This window comes from Lactuca serriola, chromosome 3 (genome assembly GCF_051521515.1).
Source record: "Lactuca serriola cultivar US96UC23 chromosome 3, Lser_US96UC23_V15, whole genome shotgun sequence".
NCBI lineage: Eukaryota > Viridiplantae > Streptophyta > Magnoliopsida > Asterales > Asteraceae > Lactuca > Lactuca serriola.
This window is the reverse complement of record NC_136410.1, coordinates 134,688,211-134,696,993: the sequence shown is the minus strand read 5'-3', so window position 1 is coordinate 134,696,993 and position 8,783 is coordinate 134,688,211.

Genomic DNA, 8,783 nt, shown 5'->3' with positions numbered 1-8,783 from the left:
AGTGAAAAATTTGATTTTGTTAGGGTTAGTTACAGACGATTTGGTTTCAGATTTCGGTAGTTGGGCATTAGTCTGCTTTCCGTTTTCCTGGACTGAGGAAATCTTCGATTTTCCTTTCAAGTTCGTTGAACAATTTGGATTTTGTGCAGGAACGGAATTGGGTTTAGAAGAGAATTGAGAATGAGAAGAATTAGAATGGGAATTTCTTCTGACTTGTGGTTCGAAATGACCCTTTTGTTTATGGTCATTGGAGGGACCGAACCTGGACGTTCGGTAGCTGTTGCTTTCGGGACCGAATCTGTCCTTTCGGTTGTTGTTGCTTTCTGAACCGAACCTTTCCTTTCGGTTGCTGTTGCTTTCTGAACCGAACCTTTCTTTTCGGTTCTGTTCCTCATGTGGCCCGAAAGCCTTTTCTTCTGACTTTGGATTTCTATCATGATAAGAGAAATGTGTGTTTTGAGAGCGCCAAAACTGCTTTCGCTCAGATAAATTCTTTTTGTATCTTAGGTTTCTTTGCTGCTTTTGATTTTTCACCTGTTTCGGCTGTCTGTGGATGTTAGCCTTTCGCTTTAACTTCTTGACAGCCGGTTCGCTCTTCGTAGATGAGGTTTCGCTTGTGGAGGTGACTTTTTCTACAGGTATTTCTTTTGAACCACTTGTGCTTGGCACGTCAAAGTTGTCAGGCTTGTTCAGTGGCTCTGGTACATATCTTCCTTTTGTTTTCCAGGACGTTCGCTCTGACAAACCAACTGTTTCGTCGGCATTATCTATAGGAGCAGACCAGAAGAACTCATCATAGCCATTTGCGTTATCTTCGTTCACAATGGCAATGAGTTCGGCTGTTTGATGTTTGGTTACTCCTGTGACTTTATACACCTGATTTGGTGTGGTTCTCACCTTTTGGTACACAACAGCCTTTTCTTCAAGAATCGGGGACTTATTTTGGGACAAACGAGCGAACTCCACAGAATTTTCCGAAATCAGATTTTTGTGGTTTTTGGGTTCGCTCTTGACAAACTCAGAACAGTCGACTACATCATCTATAGAAATTTCACTCATATCATCGTCCTCATTAAGTTCAGATGCGTTTTCAACATCAATTTTATTTTCTGAACTTAAATTGGCACTTAATGAGTCGAATTTTTGTATGGTTTCGGTCCTTAGTTTCAGCTTATCATTTTCATCCAAAAGATTTTTCAGCATGTCCTTATGGTCTTTGGACTTTATAAAAGATTCTATTTTGTCCAGACCATACATGTAAGTGGGATTCACATCATCAGATGATACAACACTTTCACAGTTGTATGCTTCAGCATCGATTTCATCCTCCTTAAACTCAAGTAAGGGTAAAATCATGCGATGTATTTTCTGCCCTATTTCACAATTCAGATGCAGTTGAGTAATGTTAGCATAAAGTCTTTTAGCAATCAAACAAAAAACATTTCTTTGTTTTAAATGTTTCAAATTGTCTCTTTGTAAATAAATGTTTTCATCTTTAGACTTAATCAGCTCCGACTCCTTTTGCTCAATCCACATCCTTCGCTCCTCACTCTTGGATGACACCCTGCTTATTTGGTCAGTTAGGTTAGAATTGGTGACCCGTGTTTGAGTTAAACAACTATCCAGATTTGAGATTCTTGAGTTTAAGTTATTTAATTCCTTTTCATATGATTTATATGGAACTTTGAACGAGATAAAAAGAGATTGTACCTTCTTGATCAATTCATCAAGTTCATTGATATGTACACTCAGAGGTTATGCTATGAAGCATAAGTCCTCTCGCTCCTTTGTGTCCTCATTTCCACCATCTGTGTTGTATCCCCTCATGTGAGATACGTCAGTCACCATCAAACACTTTCCGCTGCTTTCACCACCTCTTGCGACATACGCTTTTCCATGCGAAGGCTTTCTCACCTCATCATCTTCTGAGTCGGTTGACCACACCTGCACGCCACCGAACTCGTCATCCTCTGTCGAACCCTGTACAATAAGAGCATTCATAGAAGGGTTAGTAGCAGCTTTCTTTCTCTTGATCTCTTCCAGCTTTTTCAACAAGACATCCTCTTCATCTTTCTCCTCATCTTTCTCTGCCATTTTCTTTAGAACACAATCTTTGGGATAATGATTCTTTCCTCCACAGTAGTAGCAGCTAACACCAAAATCTCCTTCAACCTTCACCTCATTCTTTGGTTCCTCAGTCTTCAGCTCCTCCCTTACTTTTTCTGAGCTGTAGCTTCCCTGCCAATTTCGGTTCTTATTGGTAGGAAACCTCTTCTTGATGAACGTTTTTGGATTGGACACCATCATAGCATAATCTTCTAAAGTAAGATCGTAGTCCACTAGGTTCAGATCTTCATCTTCTAGTACATTCTTGCTTTTGGACAGGAGGGCCAAGGACCCCAAGTTTGAGACCACATTCTTCTCTTGCATCACAATCTTTTCTTGAGATTTCAGAATTCCCACCAGTTTCGCCAACCAATATGACTTGAACTGCTCGTGAGCTTTACCTGTAGACACAACAACTCTCCATTCGGATCTTAAGCCATTCAAAAAGGTGACCTTCTGTTCAATCAACTTCCTTTCGATATCATATTTGATCATCTTGCTAAGAAGATGATTGAAGCGATCAAACGTCTGAGTGGAGGTCTCATCAGAATTTTGCTTAAATTCTCCAAACTCAGACAAAAGCAAAGTCTGAATAGAGTGCTCTAAATCTTCATCTGTGGAATACAACTCTCGCAGCCTATCCCAGATTTCTTTAGCGGTAGTGCAGGAACTCACCAACCTAAACGTGTCATATTGAAGAGCGAATCGGATCAGTCTTAATGCTTTGATGTTGCACTGAAACTTCTCCTTTTCGTCTTGAGCAACGTCTTTTACATCTTTTAACAGATCATTATACTCTTTCTGAGTTTTAATGATTCTGGATGTTCCTGAGTGAGCAAATGGTCCAGACACAATGGCTTCCCAAATAAGATACCCATTATCTTCAGATCCGATGACATAGTCTTCAAAATGATGAGCCCAAACTTCGTAATCTTGGTTGTAAAGAATAGGAATCTTCGTCGTTGATCCAATACTGTTAGAGATGTTGATAGGATTAGTTTGAGAATCGTCCATGCTAGATCGTTTAACCTGTTTGAAAGATCAGACTTGTAATATGCAATATTAGGGCAAAACGAATAAATACTGAGATACGTCAATTATGGAGTGACGACTCAATAAATATCAGTTAATGCGGAAAAACCCTAATCACTTCTTTCACAAAAGAGACGTGTATGAATTACACAGCCTCCTGCTCTGATACCAATTGATGAGTATTTAAATCTCTTTGATCGATTAGATCTTTATAACAGGCAACTCAATAAAGTAAAAACAGTGAGATAAAAACACAAGTATGGATCTGAATGAGTCGAATGATTTGATTAACTCAATCCTCAGCAGAGCTCGATGAAGAACTTCCGCTATAGAGGATTCTAGGGTTACAAAAGATAAGAACGTGTACGCTATAAAATCTCTATCAAAATCATTTGGTTCAAGAATGAATTCAAGCATCTATATATAATAAACCCTACAACGTACTCACGGATGGACATGCCCATACCGGAGACAAAACTGGACTAGCTAACGAGCCCAAAGACGCAACACTAAACTGGACCTAACAGATCAAATAGCAAATAATGTAAATTAAACAATTAATTTAATGATTATCTAAATTTGACCTAATCAATTTTATTCATAAGATAATTCAACAAATAATTTAAATAATCAATTATTATCATGTAAGGAATTTATTATTCAAATAAATGGAAATTATCTTTTGTTATGGAAAGGATAAGCATATAACAGTAATAAAATTCAGATTTTGTTATTCAAAAACGATTTAGGCAATTATCCTTAAGCAAAATAGCAAGGAATCCTGAAAATCTCTCTGTCTGGCGCTTCGACTCGCCGAGTCCCCTTATGGACTCGTCGACTTCATCCTAGTTGTCGAGCCTACATTGGGACTCGCCGACTTCGTCAGGCATAGAACATAAAAACTCGATTTTCAAGAGAGGATGAACAAACAAGGCATCAATACAAAAGAAAACAAACAAAGCCCTGATACCACTAATAGGGTTGAGCCAAAAAAAAATCCTATGTGCTCATGCAAACCCTAATTCTTGGATCTAGGTTTCTCTATTGTACATGCAATTCATCCAAGACCTGCAAACCCTAGATCTAGCATACATGATTCGAAATTCACATAAGAAAACAGATCTAGATGATTACCTTGATTGTTGATTGTAGATCTTGAAGCCTTTAGAACTTTAGCACCTCAAATGTTGTGCCTCTAATGAATCACAAACACCAAAAGTAATTAGATGAAACAAGAGAGAGGGGAGAGGATAAATTCGGCTCTAAGACTTCTAGGGTTAGGTGTAGCCGAATTCTCATGCCCAAGGGGTTCTTATATAGGTGTAGGAATTAGGATTTTAGTCATTATCCTTATCTAGTTACTTAGCCACCAAGCAACCCATAAGATAATTCTAGAATCCCCATTATGGACGAATTCTTAAGGCCTTATCCTTAGAATTTGTCCACCCTATCATTTAGGGTTTCCTTGCCCAACCTTGTAATTATCACATAATTACAATTCAACCCCCCTAGTTCAATTCACTTCTTTTGATCGCAAAATTAATTGTTAATTAATTCTTGACCAATGTTAATTAAACAAAATATGATTTTTCTTTTAATACATTAGTCTTATAATATATTAATAAACCATAATAACCTCTTTCTGTATTATTCGTCCAGTCAAGTTGCATTTGGTGAAGGTAACCCAAAAGGATGATGCACAACCAGGTCAAGTACATACCAAATATAGCTATGGACTTAGACACTAATCCAACAATCCATATACGTTACCAACCAAATCAAGAATGTTTTTATAAATATATAAATTTATAGAGAGAAATAGAGCCAAAAGATCCTTATTAGCATATTTTTATCAGTTCTCTATCACTTTACATAAGTTCTTATATATGTAAAATAATTCAACAAATTAGTAATTAAGTAGCATAAGTTGAAAATGTTGGAGTTTCAAAGATATATATATATATATATATATATATATATATATATATATATATATATATATATATATATATGGTCCAAGATAAAAGATTTAACTTGAACCACATTAATTTGAATGACCTCTTGTATATATATATATATATATATATATATATATATATATATATATATATAGGGTCCGATTCCTGTGATGACTCTTTTTAAAGTGACAACTCGTTAGGACACTTTAAAAAAATTGAAAAAAAAATCTAAAAAAAATACAAATCATAAAATCGAGCGTAGATCTATGTGAGGGAGAAAAAAATGGGATTTTTTTTTTGCATAATGAACATTAATCCATAATTCAATTTTAATTTCTCATTTTGCATCATTATGATCTATGATTCAATTTTAATGTTCCAAAATTTTTTTCCAATTTTTTTCTCCCGGTCATAGATCTATGCTCGATTTTATGATTTGTATTTTTTTTAGATTTTCTTTTCAATTTGTTAAGGTGCCCTCACGAGTCCTCACCTGATCCTGTTTATCTGTATATATATATATATATATATATATATATATATATATATATATATATATATATATATATATATATATATATATATATATATATGTTTAGGTTTAATGCAAAATGCATTAACTAGTGGTGTAGGAACCAATGAGCAAGTAGAAAATGTCTATTTCTTTATTCATATGCAATTTAATCTAGAAGTTATTTAAATTACAAAAATTATCCTAATCGTTTGCTTAAAACCACACATTTAGCTCATAAAATCATAAAAGAAATTACACCATATCCCACACACCTACACTACCAAGCCCTAATACCCTATGTTTACCTACCTCTCTTCTATTCCTATTCTTGTTTTTTGACTGCCTCCCTTCATAAACATCAAGTTCCTCATTGAAGGATCTAAATAGGAACATAAGTAATCAAATTATGAAAAGAACATGAAGAGATTAATAAAAAAAATTTATTAAGAAAGTCTCTCACAAACAGGGATTGTACAAAGCTGTTTTTACATGCAACCCTAGTGCAACTTATATACTAGGTTAATGACCATTTTAGATTCAAACCCCTACATATCATGGATTTAAATAACTATGATAACTTCTGTATATGAAACGTATATACTATATAAAACATATCTGATCATAAAGATACCAGATCATGAAACTTACCTAACAAGTGATTGGACTTTTTAAAGTTTTGACCTTACAATCTCCCCTACCTGAAGATGTCAAAACCTGTCCCAAAATATGGTCAAATATGACTTTTCCAGCTTATGAGATGATCTCAGGCTTAATCCATTTGTAATTTTCACTAGCTAATTCATCTCTTTTTATCAAGTTAATAAGCGACAATCCATTGATAACAGTCAGCTTCTAGTTTTCCTTTGCATTACAATCTCAAATGTAAGAGATGTTCAATAGAAGCCTTGTGAAGATCAAGAGACTGTTGGAAGCTCACATGGTCATTATTGTCAAGATAGAACATTCCATGTTCATGTTCTCTGATGAAAAAATGTTGAATGAACTTAAAAATTATTGGAATAGAAATCTTGATGTAGATAGTTCCATAAGGAAGTAAGAACCTTGAGTGTTAGGACCTTCTTCTAGATCTTGCAGAGAATGAAGTTGTAGGCTTGGAAGATTTATCAGGGAGAAAAACTAAATCCATATTTACTACTTTATTGATCATTAGGATGATTAGAAGCTTCAACTCTTGTACGTCAATGCCCTTGAGAGTTTTAATGATAGCCTGAATCTTTAGCCATTCACTATATCCATATTTGACAATATCAGATACATGAATCTTTTTATCGTGTTCTCCTTTTGTGACTTTCCACATTAAGTTCATTATCAGAATTCTTTCTCCCTTGGGTTTGGTACATATAACATTCCTAATGGGTTCCAGAGATAATATTCGATTACGGACATCAACATATTTAGATTTATTAATCTTTATGAGGATGTCTTCAACTCTCTTTTTCATGTCTACTTCAACATTAAAAATTTGAATTGTAGTAGTGGGATCTGATGCCAATACTTTAGCAGGAGCAGCTTTTGGAGCTGATGAGTAAGAATTATTTCTAAGATGAATAGCTTCATGTGTAGTAGCATCATGCTCAACGGAAAGAGCTATGGAATCTTCTATAGACAAACCCCACTCAGCATATACTTCAGAATGCTTTGTAAACTTTTTAACCTTCAACACCTTTTAAGTAAATGTCGCAATTGACATGTTGCTCCCCCTGATCCAGAAGCTCGCCTTCTGGTTAAGACTCTCCCTTCACCCTGATAGTCATTTGGGAGAATTAATGAAATAGGTATAACATGGGCATTAACTGAATTACCAAAGAAGTCAATTTCAAGAAATCCTTTCTTCATCTTCAAGAGGAATTAAGCTTTCATCATTACTAGCTAAAATTTCTTCACACACAATTTTCAACAAGTTAACTTGAAGAGATGAAATTATATTCTCCCCTTTTTGACATTACTAGGGAAAACATTTGTGGTTAGTGAAGGAAATATAGGATTATATGAATCCATTGGAGAGACATCCATTGCATGAGTGTCTTGAGATTGGGAGGAAACATCATTCATTTGAGAATCAACAAGAGTTATGTGAGTGGGTGGAGGATTATTGTCATCGTTTGGTGGTTATTGATCATTTGATGGTGGCGATCTAGGAGGCGGTGGATTACATGATGATGGACTTATGGAGGTTGATGGTAGAATAACTTCTTTAATGACGACAATATCATATTTAATATTTGCAATATCTTCTTCCAAGATATTTTGAGGAGCACCAAACACATCAGCTTTCCCAATGAGAGTACGAAGAGTTGTAAGAAGCATATACAGATGCTTGAGCACTAGGTGATAGGAGGATCAATAGTATTAGGAGATTCATTAATCAACTTTGAGGACATGGTGGACTTGGAAGTTGAATCATCAACACCTCTAATATAGCCAATTCTAATGTGAGCAAGAATAAGAGACATCCAGTGAGGATAAGGAACCTAAGAAGACTTCTTCTTTCTTAAGACGGAGACCATAAGATGATGAAAAATAAGTCTTGCAAGGTCTAGATACTTTTCCTTCACCACTGCATACAAAATGTGCATATCAAGCAAATATAACAAATCAAGACTCCTGGTTTTGCACCCTATGCACTTTTCAGTAACTCCAGTTGTCACACCCCCAAACTTGAATGGCGGAAACGTTCGGGGGTGGGTGACATTATGTACAGTATCACATCAATTGAATAATAGTAAACAAAGCAACAACCATCATATTGATAAAGTCGTTTTTACATTGTGTTTGAATCATTGTATGTTTGACATCAGAACTATAGCAAAAACTAAGACGTGACGCTACTATGCTCTGTCTTCGTGAAACCTGTGTGGGTACCTGTCTAATAATTTCCTGAGAATACAAGTGGTTTCAAAAAATGTGTCAACATTTAATTTGGTGACTTCATAAACATTTTGTATGTAAAGTATGTTCCTAGCTCCTTGAAAACGTTAGTGTGTTCATCCAGAAAATCCAACATTTTCTATAAAACGAGTTTGTAAGCCAATGTTCATAAAATGATAGTGTTTATTTCAGAAAATCCCATATTTTCTATAAAAAAAAGTTTGTAAGCTAATGTTCATAAAATGATAGTGTTTGTTTTTCAAAATCTCATATTTTCTATGAAA